Source organism: Ranitomeya imitator, chromosome 3, assembly GCF_032444005.1.
Source record: "Ranitomeya imitator isolate aRanImi1 chromosome 3, aRanImi1.pri, whole genome shotgun sequence".
NCBI classification, from domain to species: Eukaryota; Metazoa; Chordata; class Amphibia; order Anura; family Dendrobatidae; genus Ranitomeya; species Ranitomeya imitator.
Window position 1 is genome coordinate 74,291,622 of NC_091284.1, and position 21,047 is coordinate 74,312,668.

The 21,047-nt window shown below is 44.6% G+C and overlaps 1 protein-coding gene across 1 annotated transcript in view; it reads left to right on the forward strand.

Moving 5' to 3' along the window:
• The window catches only part of HTR1F (5-hydroxytryptamine receptor 1F), a 502,912-nt gene that overhangs the window by 416,325 nt on the left and 65,540 nt on the right, over positions 1 to 21,047 (forward strand). The gene's annotated exons all lie outside the window — the stretch shown is intronic.

A 21,047-nucleotide genomic window follows, 5' to 3' on the forward strand; every position in this document is an offset into this window, starting at 1 on the left:
ATCTGCTGCGGAAAAATTCGTAGAGCTCCGTTCTATGTGTGCACATACCCTAATAGAAACACCTCACCACTTCTGTATTTATCACCCGCTCCTGGTTTTGGCTTACAAATACTGATGTAAAATACTGACCAAATACTGAATGTGTGCACTTGGCCTTAAAGATAGCAGCAAGGATGGGGAGGTACACATGGTAAAAAGTATGCAGTGCGGAAAGCCAAAAAAGCATGTTAGGCTACGTTCACATTTGCATTGTGCAGGGCTGCGTCGGCGACGCAACGCACAACGCAAACAAGAACGCATGCAAAACGCATAGTTTTGCGACGCATGCGTAATTTTTTTGCCAGATTTTGGCCGCAAAAAAAAATGCATCTTGCTGCGTCCTCTGCGCCCTAACGCTTGCGGCAAAAAAGACGCATGCATCTCAAAACGCATGCAAACGCATGTCCATGCGCCCCCATGTTAAATATAGGGGTGCATGGCACATGCGTCGCCGCGGCTGTGCCCGACGCAGCCCGGCAGAACGCAAATGTGAATGTAGTCTAAAGTTTCAAGAAGGCTAGAGAGAACAGGCTGGAATAAAGTGCTAAGAGCTCGCTCACACTTGCATAGAAACTGGATGAGTGCAATCCTATAAAAAATCATATTACACTTGGCTCAATGTTATTCAATGTGCAGATCTGCATCTCAGCTGTATTCGACATGGGAAAAAATTTCACAGAATGCTGCGATTTCACTCCGAAATCGGAAAGTGCAAGAAAAAAATTGCATCACATCAGTACGGCATCTTATTTTTATGGTTATATTACAATTCTGTAACATAGGAAACTGTAAATGGTTCTGAAAAAAGATTAATAGCTGCTGAGTAAAAAAACGGATTGTATGCGGACACCACTTGGATGACAAGGATGGAAAAATCATCCCACTCTCCTAGATGAAAATGGGACTGATTTTTTTACACGCCAGTGTGAGCGAGCCCTTAAGTAGGAAAGTGCATCATCGAATTTGTGTTGATGAACTGATACAAAAATTCATTGAATACTTTATCGTCCATTGAAAAAGTGATAATGTAATATTTTATTGTGAAAGACTTAATTCACAGTAATAACTGTTATTTCACCAAAAATTATTATCTTCAGTAACAATAGATAAGACGTTTCAACTCTCCTGGGTTTTTTTAGATTAAATGAACTGACATAGACAACAGCAGACAAAAAACATCATATCTAGGAAATATTTCATGGAGATAAACTCCCATAAGAGAAAAATCTGAAACTTAGATCAGGCTGCAAACTGCATATTAGTGGTCTGAGAATGAGTGAAAGAATGAAGATTTCAGACTTAAACTTGATGCAATTTTATTATCTAAAGGCAACCACTAAAACATATATAATTTACATACATTACCATTATAATCGGTCTAAGGTTACTTTCAAACATCAGGTTTTTGCCGTCAGGCACAATCCGGCGAGTTTGAAAAAAAAAGGATGTGTTTATTTTTCTGCCGGATCCGTTTTTTTCTCATAGAGTTGTATTAGCACCGGACTGTGCCTGATGGCCACACGCTTCATCAGTTTTTTTGCCGGATCCATCAAAAAAGCTGTTTCCGGCGGACAGAGAAAACGTACAGAGGAACATTTTTTCTGTCCGGCAAAAAAAAACGCCCAGCGACTGATCCGGCGAAAAACGTATGAAACGGAGATGTGAAATGATGAATCTGGCCTCCGAATCCAGTTTTTCATGCATTTCTCCATTCAAATAATGCACATTTTCCGTTCTGGGGTCTCTCTCTCTCTTCTCTCTCTCTCTCTCTCTTCTCTCTCTCTCTCCTCTTTTCCCGAAACAGGAAGTCCAATCTCTATCCCTTGGGTTAATTTAAAAAAACCGATCCGGTTAAAGCCCAGATCCGTAGCATCAGTTTTTCACAATTTGCAACAAATCCGTTTTTTCCAAAATTTGCCGGATACTGCCTGACGACAAAAAACTGATGTGTGAAAGTAGCCTAACTAGGTCTCCAGTTAATTGTAATGTTGCCTTGCAACACTGAAATGGCTACCATAGTCAGGCTTAGCGCAAGCCACTCTACTTACCAGAGCGTCTTTACCCTTTAACACATAAACAGGAGCCCCTGTGCTGGGCCCATGAAATAAGCTGCTGTTTGGTGGTGTGTTATGATACGGTGGTTTAGGAGCAACATGGAACGAGCTCTGAAGAAAATGGTAACTGTACTGACCGCAGTCCCTAAGCTGAACACAACACTAGAAGTAGCCGTGGAATGCTCCTAACTCTCCCTAGGCATCTCATCACAGCCTAAGAGCTAACTACCCCTAAAGATAGAAGCAGGAAAACTATCTTGCCTCAGAGAAAATTCCCAAAGGATAGATTAGCCCCCCACAGATAATGACTGTGAGTAGAGAGGGAAAAGACATACACAGAATGAAACCAGGATGAGCACAGGAGGCCAGTCTAGTTTGATAGATAGGACAGGATGGAATACTGTGCGGTCAGTATAAAACACTACAAAAATCCACGCAGAGTTTACTAAAAATCTCCACACCTGACTAAAGGTGTGGAGGGTAAATCTGCTTCCCAGAGCTTCCAGCAAGACAGAATTTATTCATACTGATAACGCTGGACAAACATAGAAGCACTGAACGGATAAGTCCACAAACAGTGAACAGAAAAGAGCAAGCAAAAACTTAGCTTTGCAGAACTGGTCAGGATAACAGGGAACTCCAAAGAGATGTGAATCCAACCAGGAACATTTACAAGTGGCACTGGCTGAAGGACAGAACCAGGCATAAATAGTCGAACAGAAAAGACGATCAGTGGAAGCAGCTGAAGACAGCTAACTCCAAGGAGCAGCCATACCACTTGAAACCACAATAGGGAGCCCAAGAGCAGAACTCACAAAAGTGCCACTTACAACCACCGGAGGGAGCCCAAGAGCGGAATTCACAACAGTGGTGCAGACTGGCAGGAGTAGTCAGATAGCCGGGTCAAAACCAACAGGGCAGGAAAAGTACAAAATGAGGACACAAAAAATTAAAAAAAATACAAGCAGAGGTCAAAACAAGGGAAAATGATACAAAAATTAGCTAAACAGACAGGCATGAACCAGAGGAGCACACGACTATATCTCACAGCTTCAAGCAGTAAGCTGGAAGCTTTAGGCTATGTGCACACGCTGCAGATTTTACTGCAGATCCGCAGCGGCTTTCCATGCGTTTACAGTACAATGTAAACCTATGGAAACCGCAATACGCAGTGCCCATGCTGCAGAAAAAACGCGCAGAAACGCTGCGGGCTACATTCTGCAGCATGTCAATTCTTTGTGCGGATTCCGCTGCGGTTTACACCTGCTCCATAATAGGAATCCGCAGGTGTAAACCGCAGGTGGAATCCGCACAAAATCTGTGGTACATCCACGCCAAATCCGCAGGTAAAATGCAGTGCCTTTTACCTGCGGATTTCTCAAATCCGCTGCGGAAAAATCCGCAGAACTCCAAAATACGTGTGCACATAGCCTAAGTAGGGTGTGATGCTCTTCACAGGAGCAAGGAGCTGATAACTCCATCTGGAAAGCACATACACCCATTCTACCAGACTGGATGGCATTGTAGGTTCAATCCACCCTTAAATGGATGAACAGAGCCTGTGCCATCCAGAAGTTCTGAATCCAATATCTCTTCTACCATGAGAGTTGTCCGCAGAATAAATATGGAGGCACCTGGTGACAGAATGAGTGCCACAGGAGCAAGTCTTGGTGGAAATGTGACATCAATGCTAAGGATGAGAGATGAGCGGATCTTTTGAAATTCAAATACGCCAACTTCGTTGAATTTTAACCAAATAATTATTTGCAGTGAATAATTTCTCCTCAAGTCACATAATTAAAACGCCTCTATTTGCCTGGAAAATATGTGTATAACCTTCTGAATTCCCCTTAGAGTCAAATGAACCTGTTTTGAGCTCTGTAATGCAAACACAACCATTCTAATGTCTAATTGATGTTAACCTATCACACCTGGTGGAAAACAGATACTAACCGGCAGTAATCAAGAGTCTATTTGCCCACACATAGCAGTACCAGGGTTTCTGGGCTAACATATATTGTATAAACCTTCCAAAAATGTTTCCTTTTGTGGGGCAATGCATGCCTTCTAATTTTTACACAGGCAGCACACACTGAAGACACTATGTATTTTTAAATTTGGGTAGTGCAAAAAATCGTGGAGTCAAACTGGGCCATAGCTCAGGGCCCCCACTCTCTTAGGGGCCTCTAGCATTTTTATTTTGAGGTTAAGACCACTGCTTAAGGACATTTGGTGACTTCACGGTTATTTAACCATGATGCCACCAAAGGTCTCTTGACTGTAGGAGTCTATAGGAACTGAACTGCAGTCAAGCTGGTATACAGGGCTGGTGTTAGGGAAAAGATCAATTTCTCAGGGTCCCCACTCTCTTAGTGGCCCCCAGTGTTTCTATTCTCAAGTTAAGACTGCTTAAAGACCTTTGGTGGGCACCATATCTCTGTTAAAAAAATAATTAAAATAAAAAATAGTTATATACTCACCTTACGGCGTCCACCGATGCGCGCGAGCGGCGAGGCTGCCTCCAGCTTCCATTCCCAGAGATGCATTGCGAAATTACCCAGATGACTTAGAGGTCTCGCGAGACCGCTAAGTCATCTGGGTAATTTCGCAATGCATCGCCGGGAACAGAAGATGGCAGCAGGCGCATGCGGCTCGGCGGATTACGGAGTGTGAGAATGGCAGGTTTTTTGTTTTTTATTATTTTTAACATTAGGCTGGCTATAACTGTAACTAGGGCTTATTCTTGGAGAAGAACTTACATTCCAAGCATACTCCAAACCTGTAAAATCATTTTAGGTCTTATTTTCGGGGAAACATAGTATGTATCTACTCTATCTATCTATCTATCTATCTATCTATCTATCTATCTATCTATCTATCTATCTATCTATCTATCCATCCATCCATCCATCCATCCATCCATCCATCCATCTATCTATATCTATTATCATATATCTATTAATAATAATAATAATAATAATAATAAATAATGAAATCTAGCTCATGTCTATCTTCTATCTTTCTATTTATGTAAATACTTAACATTGTTTGAAGGTATAGTAATGTTTCCCTCTTGTTTTTTTTTTCCTCTGGCGCCTGAGGTGTCCAAATTTGTGTCCCTATAATTATCATCATTTCCAAATGAGGTACTTACATTTTCTTTCACCTGAATTTGAAGGCAGTGGCATCAAACCAGCATGCGTGCATAATGGGAAATTTCACACATAAACAAGACAATTAAAGTGAAGAGATCTTGCTCAAATGAGTTCATTATCTAGAAGAGCTGCCAGACACACACAGAACACTGCCACTATGCCTTTACTCCCATTTATTTGGTTATAAATTGCTGTTTGATGTAAATATAGAAATTGTTTAGTGTACATTTCAACAGAACACAATAAAAAATATTTCTTATATACGTTACTAAGAATCTATATATGTAATTGTCTAAGGGGCACTTCCGTCTGTTTGTCTGTTTGTCTGTCTGTCATGGAAATCCCAAGTCGTTGATTGGTCGCAGCCAGCGGCCGCGACTAATCAGCGACGGGCACAGTCCGGCCGCGAAATGGCCGATCCCCACTTCCCTGCAGTCAGTGCCCCCTCCATACTCCCCCCCAGTCAGCGCCCGCCGCCCACATAGCGTTTTAGCAGTCCGTTAAACTGACTTTGTTACACCGTGGCATAACGCAGTGTAACACAGTATGTTAACGCTGCTATTAACACTGTGTGAAAAACTTTTTACTATTGATACTGCCTATGCAGCATCAATAGTAAAAAGATATATTAAAAATCATTTAAAAAAAATAAAAAATGGTGCTATTCTCACCTTCCGACGTCCACTGATGCGCAAGAGCGACGAGGCTGCCGCTAGCTTCCATTCCCAGAGATGCATTGAGAAATTACCCAGATGACTTAGCAGTCTCGCGAGTCACACAGGTACTGTATACTACGTGGGCTACATTATATGCTGCATGACTGATATATACTACGTGGGCAGTGTTATATTCTGGGTGGGATGTGTTATTTACTGCATGGGCTGTGTTATATACTACGTGGCTGATATATACTACGTGGCTGTGCTATATACTATGTGTCTGCTATATACTATGTGGCTGCTATATACTATGTGGCTGCTACATACTATGTGGCTGCTTTATACTACATGGCTGTGCTATTTACTATGTGGCTGTGCTATATACTGCATGGCTGTGCTATATTCTACATGGCTCTGCTATTTACTATGTGGCCGTGCTATTTACTATGTGGCTGTGCTATGTACTATGTGGCTCTTCTATATACTAGGTGGCTGTCTCTGTTATATAGTACATGGGCTGTGTTATATACTACGTGGCTGTGCTATATACTACATGGTTGTGCTATATACTACGTAGCTGTGCTATATACTATGTGGCTGCTATATACTATGTGGCTGCTAAATTCTATGTGGCTGCTACATACTATGTGGCTGCTATATACTACGTGGCTGTGCTATTTACTATGTGGCTGTGCTATATGCTACGTGGCTGTCTGTGTTATATAGTGTGTGGGCTGTGTTATATACTATGTGGCTGTGCTATATACTACGTGGCTGTGCTATATACTATGTGGCTGCTATATACTATGTGGCTGCTATATACTACATGTCTGCTATATACTATGTGGCTGCTGTATACTACGTGGCTGCTATATACTACGTGGCTGCTATATAAAGAAATCACAAAAATAGCCCCAAAAATAACAAAGTCCATCCACACATGGACAAAGTATCTGGAAATATATGATACACAACATGAGATACTCTCTAAATAAAAAGAGGAGTCTCAAACCTAGATACTTGATAAAACCATAAAGCTTTATTAATAAAATTTAAAAACACAATACAGAAAAGGTGCTGGAATGTACCAAAAAAGGGACACAAAGTCCTGGGAATCCACACACTAAACCCAATATGTACTATAGCCATGTGCCACAACAATGAATAAAGGAAAAACAATATCCCAATGAAATCTACTGCGAGAAGGGGTCCAGTAAACTAATGTGCTAAACGATGCTGCCTAAAGGCAATACATACAAAATAGTGTGCACATAAGGTACCACAATGAATATAACGCAGAAGAAACTGGCAAGTACATACCGCTGTATGGATCGGCGTGGAGTCCCTTACGTCCCTCTGCCCCGACGCGCGTTTTGCACTGCTTCAACGGTAGGCGTTATATAGTACGTGGGCTGTGTTATATACTACGGGGCTGTGCTATATACTACATGGTTGTGCTATATACTATGTAGCTGTGCTATATACTATGCGGCTGTTATATACTATGTGGCTGCTAAATTCTATGTGGCTGCTACATACTATGTGGCTGCTATATACTACGTGGCTGTGCTATTTACTATGTGGCTGTGCTATATGCTAGGTGGCTGTCTGTGTTATATAGTGGATGGGCTGTGTTATATACTATGTGGCTGTGCTATATACTACGTGGCTATGCTATATACTATGTGGCTGCTATATACTATGTGGCTCCTATATACTACATGTCTGCTATATACTATGTGGCTGCTGTATACTACGTGGCTGCTATATACTACGTGGCTGCTATATACTATGTGGCTGCTATATAATATGTGGCTGTACTATATAATACGTGGCTGTGCTATATACTACGTGGCTGTGCTATATACTACGGGCTGTGCTATATACTACGTGGCTGCTATATACTACGTGGCTGTCTGTTATATAGTACGTGGGCTGTGTTATATACTACGTGGCTGTGATATATGCTACGTGGCTGTGCTATATACTATGTGGCTGTGCTATATACTATGTGGCTGTGCTATATTCTACGTGGCTGCTATATACTACATGGCTGTGCTATATACTATGTGGCTGCTATATACTATGTGTCTGCTATATGCTATGTGGCTGCTATATACTACGTGGCTGTGTTATATACTAAGTGTCTGGGCTATATACTATGGGCTGTGCTATATTCCACGTGGCTGCTATATACTACATGGCTGTGCTATATACTACGTGGCTGTGCTATATACTACATACTATATGGCTTTGCTATATACTATGTGTCTGTTGTTTATATGCTACGTGGCTGTACTATATCCTGCACCCCAAACCCCTGACATCCAGCGCCCCGAACCCCCGACATGCTGCGACCAATCAGTGACAGACGCAGTCCAGCCGCGAATTGACGCGGGATTTAAACCACGCTTCGCTGATTGGTTGCAGCCGGCCGTGCGCAACCAATCAGCGATATTGGCGCGGTATTTAAACACTGCTTCGGTCATTGGTAGCTCACGGAAGGCCGTGACCAATCAGCAATATTGGCACGGTATTTAAACACCACTTCGGTCATCGGTCGTGCCCGGCCGGCCGTGACCAATCAGCGACAGGTGCAGTCGGGCCGCGAATTGGCACTAGATTTGAACCACGCTTCACTGTTCGGCCAGCCTTGCGTGACCACTCAGCGATATTGGCAAGGAATTTAACCCCCACTCACAGCACGACGTACATACATACATACATACATATTCTAAAATACCGGATGGTTAAGAATCGGGCAACCATCTAGTTGACTTATAATTATTTATTTACATGTCAATTATTAATAATGTAAATAAGAAAAATTTTCCGATTGTGTTCTGTTAAATAGATTTTGAATTTATTACATTGCCCTTAGGCCTCTTTCACACATTCTTGTGACTCCTGTACAGGAAAAACCAGTACTGGTGAGATCTGTGGTGGTCTATGTCTGTCTGCGATCCATATGTAAGTATGTGACATCCATGTGTCCATTTGTTGTCCGTGTTCGTGTGTCCGTGTTTCACATCCCTGGTGCACCTGTGTACAGTCTGTGTGTCCAAGTGACACATATTGGAGTATGGGAAAAGCAGTACAGTTTGCACTTATCCCAGTCTCTGCTGATGGCAGCTTTGTTCATTGTTGCTTCGTCTCCCTGAGATCAGCATGCCAATACGAAAATGATGGGTATTCTCATGGTGCTATTCATGATCTCATTGAGGTCACCGCAGTTCATCAAACTGCTCATAGTGAGCTGCCCGTGGGAGCACAGCTTCATTGACCGGCGGTAACCTCTATGACGTGCTCGCAGCAGCTCATTGTGTCCTGGTTTTCAACATGAACAGTCGCATCATGTCATCATTTTGAAAGTCAGATGTAGCAGAGATAGAATACGGCATGGGGCAGTTTGGATTATCTTCACTTTGGACAGGTGAGTAATATGGTTATTTATTATTTTTGTTTTTTTTACAGGGGACATGGGCTTCAATGAATTAGGTGTAAAGGTGAGTATAACTGTGTTCTTTTATTTTAAAATAAATGTTTAACACAGGGTGTTTAGTTTTATTTCAAATTAAGGATTTCATTATTTCGGTGTTTATTTCAATATTTAGTATTGGGTTAGTAATGGGGGTGTCTTATATATGCCTGTCCATTACTGACCCCAGGTTTGATGTCACCTGACAATACAAAGGTGACATCTACCTCAACCCTATAACCCCACTTGCCACCACCACAGGGCAAGTGGACAGGGCAAGGCTAAGCGCCAGATTTGGGGCATCTTATGGATGCACCATTTCTGGGGTGACTGAGGGCTGATGTTAGTAGCATGGGAGGGGCGTCATATTACCAATTATATGTTTAGCCTTTGCTGGTTTAAATTTATAGGGGGACCCTATGTCATTTTCTTTATTCCTCCCTTAAATTCACCAGGAAAGGCTAAGCAAACAGCTACGAGCTGTTATTAATAGCCTAGGAACTTCTTGGGATATTGCCCCTTTTCCTAGATTATTTACACAGCTGCTGCTGAATACAACTCCCATCATTGTCACCTGGTCGCTGATCACAGGGAGACAAGGAGACTTTGATGAGAGCTGCCATTACCAGCCGTTACCTGGGAACAGCGTGAACTGTAATGCAGATGTCATCCGTGTGACATCAGTGTGCAGCACACATTTTGTAAGTGCTGCTGATAAAAAACTGACATGTTTGTGGGTTTGTCCTTGTAAAAAAACTGGCATGTGTGCACCACCTTTGAATACAATGGGTGTATGTGTGTCCTTAACCCCTTCACCATCTTGGGTTTTTCTTTTTTCGAGTTTCCGTTTTTTTTCCCCCTTCTCCCCTTCTTCCCAGTGCCATAACTTTTTTATTTTTCCATCAATATAGCAATGTGAGGGCTTGTTTATTGCAGGATGAATTGTACTTTTAAAAGACACCATTGATTTTACCATATAATGTACTGGAAAAAGGGAAAAGAACTCACAGTGCGTTGAAATTGCAAAAAAATAGTGCAATTCCACAATTGATTTTTCTTTTTTACCATGTTCACTAAATGCTAAAAGTGACCTGCCATTATGATTCTCCAGGTCATCACGAGTTTGTAGATACCAAACATGTACAGGTACTTTTTTTATTTAAGTGGTGAAAAAAATCCAAAGTTTGTAAAAAGTTTGGGGCTGGGTGAGGGCTTATTTTTTACATGACGAGCTGAAGTATTTATTGATGCCATTTTGGTGCAGATACCATCTTTTGGTCGACCGTTATTGCATTTTAATGCAAGGTTGTGGCAACCAAAAAACATGATTCTGGCATTTTGACTTTTTTTCTCGCTACACAGTTTACCGATATAGGATTAATTATTTTTATATATTGATAGATCGGGGGATTCTGAAATCAGCGATACCAAATATGTATATTTTTTCAATTGTGTTATTTGGAATGGGGCGAATGGGGGGTGATTTAGACTTTTATCTTTTTTTATTTTTTTTATATATTTTTTTAACCCCTTAATCCCATTGGATGTACTATCCCGTCAAGGTGACCTGGGACTTAATTCCCAGTGACGGGATAGTACGTCCAGCGTGATCAGCTGCGCTCAGTGCGGCCGATAGCGGTCGGGTGTCAGCTGACTATCGCAGCTGACATCTGGCACTATGTGCCAGGAGCGGTCACGGACCGCCCCTGGCACATTAACCCCCGGCACACTGTGATCAAACATGATCGCAGTGTTTCGGTGGTATAGGGAAGCATGGCGCAGGGAGGGGGCTCCCTGCGAGCTTCCATGAGATCACATTGCAATGCTCCGAGGGTCTCCTGCCTTCCTCTCCATGCAGGCCCCGGATCCAAAATGTCCGCGGAGCTGCATCTGGGTCCTGCAGGGAGGTGGCTTTCAAGCACCTGCTCAGAGCAGGCGTCGGGAAACCTTCCTGATGTGTATGTCAGATTGCTGATCTGACACAGTGCACAGCAAAGTGTCAGATCAGCAATCTGTCACTTTACTGTGATGTCCCTCACTGGGGCAAAGTAAAAAAAAAAATATAAAAGTGTAAAAAATATATATATATTCCTAAATAAATAATAATAATAATAATAATAATAATAATAATAATAATAATAAAAACAATATTGTTCCAATAAATACATTCTTTTATCTAAATAAAAAAAGAAACAATAAAGGTACACATATTTAGTATCGCCGCGTCCATAACGACCTGACCTATGAAACTGTCCCACTAGTTAACTCCTTCAGTGAACACCATTAAAAAAAAAACACGAGGCAAAAAACAACGCTTTATTATCATACCGCCAAGCAAAAAGTGGAATAGCACGCGATCAAAAAGACAGATATAAATAACTATGGTACCGCTTAAAACGTGATCTTGTCCCGCAAAAAACGAGCCACCATACAGCATCATCAGCAAAAAATGTTAAAAGTTATAGTCCTCAGGATAAAGTGATGCAAAAATAATTATTTTTTCTATAAAATAGTTTTTATCGTATAAAATCGCCAAAACATAAAAAAAGATATAAAAGAGGTATCGCTGTAATCGTACTGACCTGAAGAATAAAACTGCTTTATCCATTCTACCAAACGCAGAATGGTATAAACGCCCCCCCAAAAGAAATTCATAAATAGCTGTTTTTTGGTCATACTGCCTCACAAAAATTGGAATAAAAGCGATCACAAAAAGTCACGTGCTCGAAAATGTTACCAATAAAAACGTCAACTCGTCCCGCAAAAAACAAGACCTCACATGACTCGTGGACCAAAATCTGGAAAAATTATAGCTCTCAAAATGTGGTAACGCCAAAAAATATTTTTTGCAATAAAAAGCGTCTTTTAGTGTGTGACAACTGTCAATAATAAAAATCCGCTATAAAAGTAAATCAAACCCCCTTAGTTAAGGAAAAATTAAAAAGGGTTAGGGCTAGGGTTAGGGCTAGGGTTAGGGTTAAGGTTAGGGTTAGGGCTAGGGTTAGGGTTAGGGCTAGGGCTAGGGTTAGGGCTAGTGTTATGGTTAGGGTTTGGATTACATTTACAGCTGGGATTAGGATTAGGAGTGTGTCAGGGTTAGGGGTGTGGTTAGGGTTATGTTTGGGATTAGGGTTAGCGGTGTGTTTTAGTTGGGGTTAGGGGTGTGGTTGGGATTAGGGTTAGGGGTGTGTGTTGGTTAGGGTTTCAGTTAGAATTGGGGGTTTCCACTGTTTAGGCACATCAGGGCTCTCCAAACGCGACATGGCATCCGATCTCAATTCCAGGCAATTCTGTGTTGAAAAAGTAAAACAGTGCATCTTCCCTTCCGATCTCTCCCGTGCTCCCAAACAGGTGTTTACCCCAACATATGGGGTATCAGCGTACTCAGAACAAATTGGACAACAACTTTTATGGTCCAATTTCTCTTGTTAACCTTGAGAAAATAAAAATTTGGTGGCTAAAAAACCATTTTTGCAGGAAAAAATGATTTTTTATTTTCACAATTCGGTGTTATAAACTGTAGTGAAATATTTTGGGGTTCAAAGTTCTCACAACACATCTATATAAGTTAATTGGGGGGTCTAGGTTCCAATATGGGGTAACTTGTGGGGGGTTTCCACTGTTTAGGTATCTCAGGGTGTTAGGAGTCGAGTTTCCTCTGCTGCACAGGGGGAATCTCGATCCGTGCCTGCTGCGGTCTCCCATTCAGCATCGGCCGCAGTGGGGTCTGCTCAGCGGAGACATCGCTCCCAGCGTCTCGCTGAGGCTGATTCGGTGCATAGGGTCACTACTGCCTTTTCTGGCTTTCCTATGGTACCCTGCACTGATCTGCGGCGAGCAGGCCTCTCTGGGACTAAGTCCTTATTTACACACACTGAGCATGCCCAGGGCAAGGACTCCCATTGGAGGTCGAGGGTCACATGTTCGGTCACATGTTCAGGTACTGCAGCGCATCCCATTGGTCCTCCAGGAAGGTCCTGAAGGGGCAAAACTTTGGTAGCAGCTTCCTGTGCTGTAACTATATAAACTGCGCATGACCGCACGGCCATGCGCTAGTATCGTCTTTTGTCATATGCTTTGCGCCAATGTGGTCATGCGTTTGTATGTGTTCAGGGACCCGGCTGAAATAAGCCCCTAGAATGCTGGCACCTCCGGCGAGGAGATTGTGTATAAGTGTGTTCAGGGACCCGGCTGAAATAAGCCCCTAGAATGCTGGCTCCTCCGGCGAGGAGATTGTGTATGCATGCATGACCACTCACTGCTCACATCTGGGTAGTTGGCCTGTGCCTCTGTGAAAGTCTAACAGGGCACAGAGCCTGCCTCTCGCGGTTACTCTGTGAAGCTAACAAAGTTGGTATATACCGCCATATAGATCCGCCATTATTTAGCAGCAGGTACTTTCCTGCACGGTGGATCCCGGGTTGCGAACGCACCAATTCCATTTAATAAACAATATATTTGGTGCGTTCCGCCAACCCTAACAGTATACTAACGCCAGGATCTGGCTAAGTAATGGTGGATGAACAGCAATTGCAGGGGTACATCCAGCTGCTGGAGGGCCGGTTGGCGTCTCTTGAGCGTGCAACCTCGGCGGTGGATGTTACCGCAATAGCTGTTCAGGCTGCTAGCGTGGCTGCAGCAGCTTTACCCACTGCCACCTCTGTTCCGACCCTATCTCACCTTCCTTTGCCTGAGAGATACTCTGGGGACAGTAAGTCCTGTAGGGATTTCGTGAGCCAATGTGGTATACACGTTTCCCTACTGAGCGGGCAAAGGTGGGATTCATAATCTCCCTCTTGCCGGACAGAGCGTTGGAGTGGGCTACGCCACTGTGGGAGTGCAACGATCATGTGGTGCGGAGTGTTCCTTGGTTTCTGGACTCTCTGAAACAGGTCTTTTTAGGACCTCAAGTCACCCATGATACAGCGCTCCAACTGCTGGCTTTGACTCAGGGTTCAACCATGGTCAGCCATTTTGCTGTTCTCTTCCGGACATTAGCGTCTGAGTTGGAATGGCCAGATAAAACCCTCATTCCCGTATTTTGGAGGGGGCTGGCTGACCATGTGAAGGACGCTTTGGCCACTAGGGAGATTCCCGCCACACTGGAGGAGCTCATAGCCATATCTACTCGCATAGACCTTCGTTTTCACGAGCGAAGGTTGGAGCGAGCCGAGTGTAGGCAGAGGTTTCGGCTGGCTCCCACCTTCGCCAAACCTTTGGAATCTCCAGTCCAGGCGTCCGAGTCACATGAGGCCTTAGAGGTGACACGAGCGGGATCCAAGTCTCAGTCCGCCCGTGCACATAAGGTCCGTCATGTTTGGCGGCAGTCAGGACATCTTGCCTCCAAGGGTCCTCAGCGGTCGGGGAAACGTCAGCGTCTAGTGGCAGTTGGAGGAGGTACACTAGACACGGCGACGTTTGCCTCAAAGTTGTCCTTCAAGGGGACAATTACCATAGGCCCATCCACTCTTATGGTCGAGCTATGCGTGGATTCTGGGGCAGAGGGTAATTTTATGTCTTCCTCTTTTGCCCAGCGTCACGCAATACCCTTGGTGATGCTCGCCAAACCTGTAACCGTTCGAGTGGTAAATGGGTCAACACTACCCTCACAGATTACCCACCAAACTATTCCTTTCACGCTTTCTGTGTCTCCATCACATCAGGAGATAATCTCCCTATTAGTCATTCCTGAGGGAATTGATGAGGTCCTGTTGGGGATACCATGGCTTCGCTACCATTCTCCTCATATTGAGTGGTCCTCTGGGAGAATTTTGGGATGGAGTAAATCCTGCGAGGGTAGATGTCAGAGGAAGTGCGTTCAGGTTGCTACTACACAGGTACCCGCAGATCTTTCCTCTCTCCCCAAGCACTATTGGCCCTATGCAGACGTGTTCTCCAAAAGAGCTGCGGAGACCCTTCCGCCTCACCGCCCCTATGACTGTCCTATTGACTTCTTGCCTGGTGCTGAGCCTCCCCGGGGTCGAGTCTATCCGTTATCTCTCCCGGAGACGGAGGCAATGTCTCAGTACATCCAAGAAAATCTGGCAAGAGGATTCATTAGGAAGTCAGTGTCACCGGCAGGGGCTGGGTTCCTCTTCGTACAGAAGAAGACTGGAGACTTACGTCCATGCATAGACTACAGGGGTCTTAACGCCATCACCGTTAAGAACAAGTACCCATTACCCCTGATATCTGAGCTGTTTGATAGGCTATGGGGAGCGAGGGTATTTACGAAGTTAGATCTGCGGGGTGCTTACAACCTGATTCGCATCCGTGAGGGGGATGAATGGAAGATGGCTTTTAACACCAGGGATGGGCACTATGAATATCTGGTGATGCCCTTTGGGCTCTGTAATGCCCCAGCCGTTTTCCAAGACATTGTGAACGACATCTTCCGGGATATGCTCACCACCTCGGTCATAGTCTATCTGGATGATATTCTCATTTTCTCTCCAGATAGTGACTCCCATCGGAGAGATGTTCGCAAAGTCTTCGACCTCTTACGGGCAAACTCCCTCTACGCCAAGTTGGAGAAGTGTGTGTTTGAGCAGGAGTCCTTGCCTTTCCTTGGTTACATCATCTCTGCCCAGGGTTTGGCTATGGATCCTGCCAAGCTACAGGCTGTAATGGACTGGCAGGAACCCCATTCTCTTAAAGCGGTGCAGCGCTTTATGGGGTTCATTAATTACTATCGCCAGTTCATTCCACACTTCTCAACTTTGGTAGCTCCCTTGGTTGCCCTCAACCAAAAAGGGAGCAAATCCCAAGTTGTGGTCAGAGGAGGTCTCCAAAGCCTTTCTCTCGATCAAGTCACACTTCGCTAGCGCTCCCATCCTACATCGCCCCGATGTTGATAAACCATTTATCTTGGAGGTGGATGCCTCATCCGTTGGTGCTGGAGCAGTCCTTTTCCAAAAGGATGCTCAAGGTCGGAAGCATCCTTGCTTCTTCTTCTCCAAGACCTTCACACCAGCGGAGAGGAATTATTCCATCGGGGACAGGGAGTTGCTAGCCATGAAGTTGGCTTTTTCAGAGTGGAGACATCTCTTGGAGGGAGCTCGCTTTCCCTTCCAAGTCTTCACTGACCACAAGAACTTGGTATATCTACAAACGGCCCAGTGACTGAATTCTCGCCAGGCCAGATGGTCCCTGTTCTTCTCCCGGTTCCATTTTACTTTCCATTTCCTCTCCGGGGAGAAGAACGTTCGTGCTGACGCTCTCTCCCGCTCCGTAGTGTCATCAGAGGAGGAGGAGAAGGAGCCTCGGCTTATTGTCCCTTCTGAGAGCCTGAGAACTGTAGCTCCGGTTTCGCTTGAGTCTGTGCCCCCGGGCAAGACTTTCGTACCAGCTAACTTGCGACCGGAGGTTCTCTCTTGGGCTCACTCCTCCAGAGTGGGTGGGCATTTTGGGACCAAGAGGACATCTGAGCTTTTGGCGAGAACATACTGGTGGCCGCATATGGCCCGAGATGTCAGGGACTATATTCAGGCGTGCGTTTCTTGCGCCCAGAATCGGTCTCCTCGGCAACGGCCTGCTGGGTTGCTTTACCCTCTACCGGTGGCAGACAGGCCCTGGGAGATGGTCGGGATGGACTTTGTGGTGGGCCTATCCAAGTCGCGTGGCTGCTCCATTATTTGGGTTGTCACCGACCATTTCTCTAAGATGGTGCATTTGGTGCCACTTCCTCGGTTACTGTTGTGAATTCTGTGGCCAAGCTCCCTCCTGTGGTCGGGAGTGGTACTTCGGCTGGTTCTGTCTATGGGCTTCCTTTGGTGGATGAGAGTGGTACTGCGGCTTCTGAGTTTTCTTCCTCAGGTGATGAGGTTAAGTCGTTAGGTGCTGCTCTATTTAACTCCACCTGGTACTTTGATCCTGGCCTCCAGTCAATGTTCTAGTATTGGTCTTGCTTCCTCCTGGATCGTTCCTGTGGCCTGTCTATCCTGCATAAGCTAAGTTTTGCTTGTGTTGTTTTTGTTTCCTATTTTTTCTGTCCGGCTTGCTATATTGGTTTTTCTTGCTTGCTGGAAGCTCTGAGACGCAGAGGGAGCACCTCCGTACCATTAGTCGGTGCGGAGGGTCTTTTTGCCCCTCTGCGTGGTTGTTTGTAGGTTTTTGTGTTGACCGCAAAGCTATCTTTCCTATCCTCGGTCTATTCAGTAAGTCGGGCCTCACTTTGCTAAATCTATTTCATCTCTGTGTTTGTATTTTCATCTTACTCACAGTCATTATATGTGGGGGGCTGCCTTTTCCTTTGGGGAATTTCTCTGAGGCAAGGTAGGCTTATTTTTCTATCTTCAGGGCTAGTTAGTTTCTCAGGCTGTGCCGAGTTGCATAGGGAGCGTTAGGCGCAATCCACGGCTACCTCTAGTGTGGTGTGTTAGGATTAGGGATTGCGGTCAGCAGAGTTCCCACGTCTCAGAGCTCGTCCTTTGTTTTTGGTAATTGTCAGGTTACTTTGTGTGCTCTGAACTTCAATGTCCATTGTGGTTCTGAATTACCTGTTCATAACAGTACTGGAGGCCCAAAGTACTAATGCTTCTCAATAGAGGGAAAAGAGAAGTTCTGAGACCATTTTTTTTTCTTTGCACTGTGTTCTGTCTTTCTTTTCCCCTTTACATCAGGGTGGTTCAGAACACAGGTGTGGACATGGACATTCAGGGTCTGTCCTCTTTGATGGATAATCTCACTATAAGAGTACAGAACATGCAAGATTTAGTGGTTCAGAATCCTATGTTAGAACCTAAAATTCCTATTCCTGAGTTATTTTCTGGAGATAGAGCTAAATTTTTGAATTTTAAAAATAATTGTAAACTATTTCTGGCTTTGAAACCCCGCTCCTCTGGTGACCCAGTTCAACAAGTTAAGATCATTATTTCTTTATTGCATGGCGACCCTCAAGACTGGGCATTTTCCCTTGCGCCAGGAGATCCTGCATTATATAATATTGATGCGTTTTTTTGGCGCTCGGATTGCTGTACGACGAACCTAATTCAGTGGATCAGGCAGAGAAAAATTTGCTGACTCTGTGTCAGGGTCAGGATGAGATAGAGATTTATTGTCAGAAGTTTAGAAAGTGGTCCGTGCTCACTCAATGGAATGAATGTGCGCTGGCAGCTATTTTCAGAAAGGGTCTCTCTGAAGCCCTTAAGGATGTCATGGTGGGATTTCATATGCCTGCTGGTCTGAATGAGTCTATGTCTTTGGCCATTCAGATCGGTCGACGCTTGCGCGAGCGTAGATCTGTGCACCATTTGGCGGTATTATCTGAGCATGAACCTGAGCCTATGCAGTGCGATAGGACTTTGACCAGAGCTGAAAGGCAGGAACACAGACGTCAGAATGGGCTGTGTTTCTACTGTGGTGATTCCACTCATGCTATCTCCGATTGTCCTAAGCGCACTAAGCGGTTCGCTAGGTCTGCCACCGTTGGTACAGTACAGTCGAAATTGCTTTTGTCCGTTACTTTGATCTGCTCTTTGTCTTCCTATTCTGTCATGGCATTTGTGGATTTGGGCGCTGCCCTGAATTTGATGGACTTGGAGTTTGCTAGGAGCTGTGGGTTTGTCTTGGAGCCCTTGCAGTGTCCTATTCCATTGAGAGGAATTGATGCTACGCCTTTGGCCAAGAATAAGCCTCAGTATTGGACCCAGCTGACCATGTGCATGGCTCCTGCGCACCAGGAGGATATTCGCATTCTGGTGTTGCATAATCTGCATGATGTGGTCGTGTTGGGGTTGCCATGGCTACAAGTTCATAACCCAGTATTAGATTGGAAATCAATGTCTGTGTCCAGCTGGGGTTGTCAGGGGGTTCATGTTGATGTTCCATTTCTGTCTATCTCATCATCCACCCCTCCTGAGGTCCCAGAGTTCTTGTCTGATTACCGGGATGTATTCGATGAGCCCAAGTCCAATGCCCTACCTCTGCATAGGGATTGTGATTGTGCTATCGATTTGATTCCTGGTAGTAAGTTTCCTAAGGGTCGACTGTTTAATTTATCTGTACCTGAGCACGTCGCTATGCGGAGTTACGTGAAGGAGTCTTTGGAGAAGGGTCATATTCGCCCGTCATCGTCGCCATTGGGAGCGGGGTTCTTTTTTGTGGCCAAGAAGGATGGTTCGCTGAGACCTTGTATTGATTACCGCCTTCTAAATAAAATTACGGTCAAATTTCAGTACCCCTTGCCGCTGCTGTCTGATTTGTTTGCTCGGATTAAGGGGGCTAGTTGGTTCACCAAGATAGATCTTCGTGGTGCGTATAATCTTGTGCGTATTAAACAGGGCGATGAATGGAAAACAGCATTTAATACGCCCGAAGGCCATTTTGAGTACCTGGTTATGCCATTCGGACTTTCTAATGCTCCATCAGTGTTTCAGTCCTTTATGCATGACATCTTCCGAGAGTACCTGGATAAATTCCTGATTGTATGCTTGGATGATATTTTGGTCTTCTCGGATGATTGGGAATCTCACGTGAAGCAGGTCAGAATGGTGTTCCAGGTCCTGCGTGCTAATTCTTTGTTTGTGAAGGGGTCAAAGTGTCTCTTTGGTGTTCAGAAGATTTCATTTTTGGGGTTCATTTTTTCTCCTTCTACTATCGAGATGGACCCTGTTAAAGTTCAGGCCATTTATGATTGGACTCAGCCTACATCTCTGAAGAGTCTGCAGAAGTTCCTGGGCTTTGCTAATTATTATCGTCGCTTCATCGCAAATTTTTCTAGCATTGCTAAACCATTGACTGATTTAACCAAGAAGGGTGCTGATGTGGTCAATTGGTCTTCTGCTGCTGTGGAAGCTTTTCAGGAGTTGAAGCGTCATTTTTCTTCTGCCCCTGTGTTGTGCCAACCAAATGTTTCGCTTCCGTTCCAGGTCGAGGTTGATGCTTCCGAAATTGGAGCAGGGGCTGTTTTGTCGCAGAGAAGTTCTGATTGCTCGGTGATGAAACCATGCGCCTTCTTTTCCAGGAAATTTTCGCCTGCTGAGCGAAATTATGATGTTGGCAATCGAGAGTTGCTAGCCATGAAGTGGGCATTCGAGGAGTGGCGTCATTGGCTTGAAGGAGCTAAGCATCGCGTGGTGGTCTTGACTGATCACAAAAACTTGACTTATCTCAAGTCTGCCAAGCGGTTGAATCCTAGACAGGCTCGTTGGTCGCTGTTTTTCTCCCGTTTTGACTTTGTGGTTTCGTACCTTCCGGGCTCTAAAAATGTGAAGGCGGATGCCCTGTCTAGGAGTTTTTTGCCCGATTCTCCGGGTTTGCCTGAGCCGGCGGGTATTCTCAAAGAGGGGGTAATTTTGTCTGCCATCTCCCCTGATTTGCGGCGGGTGCTGCAAAAATTTCAGGCTGATAGACCTGACCGTTGCCCAGCGGAGAAACTGTTTGTCCCTGATAGGTGGACGAATAAAGTTATCTCTGAGGTTCATTGTTCGGTGTTGGCTGGTCATCCTGGAATCTTTGGTACCAGAGATTTGGTGGCTAGATGCTTTTGGTGGCCGTCTCTGTCGCAGGATGTGCGTTCTTTTGTGCAGTCCTGTGGGATTTGTGCTCGGGCTAAGCCCTGCTGTTCTCGTGCCAGTGGGTTGCTTTTGCTCTTACCGGTCCCGAAGAGGCCTTGGACACATATCTCTATGGATTTTATTTCGGATCTCCCCGTCTCTCAAAG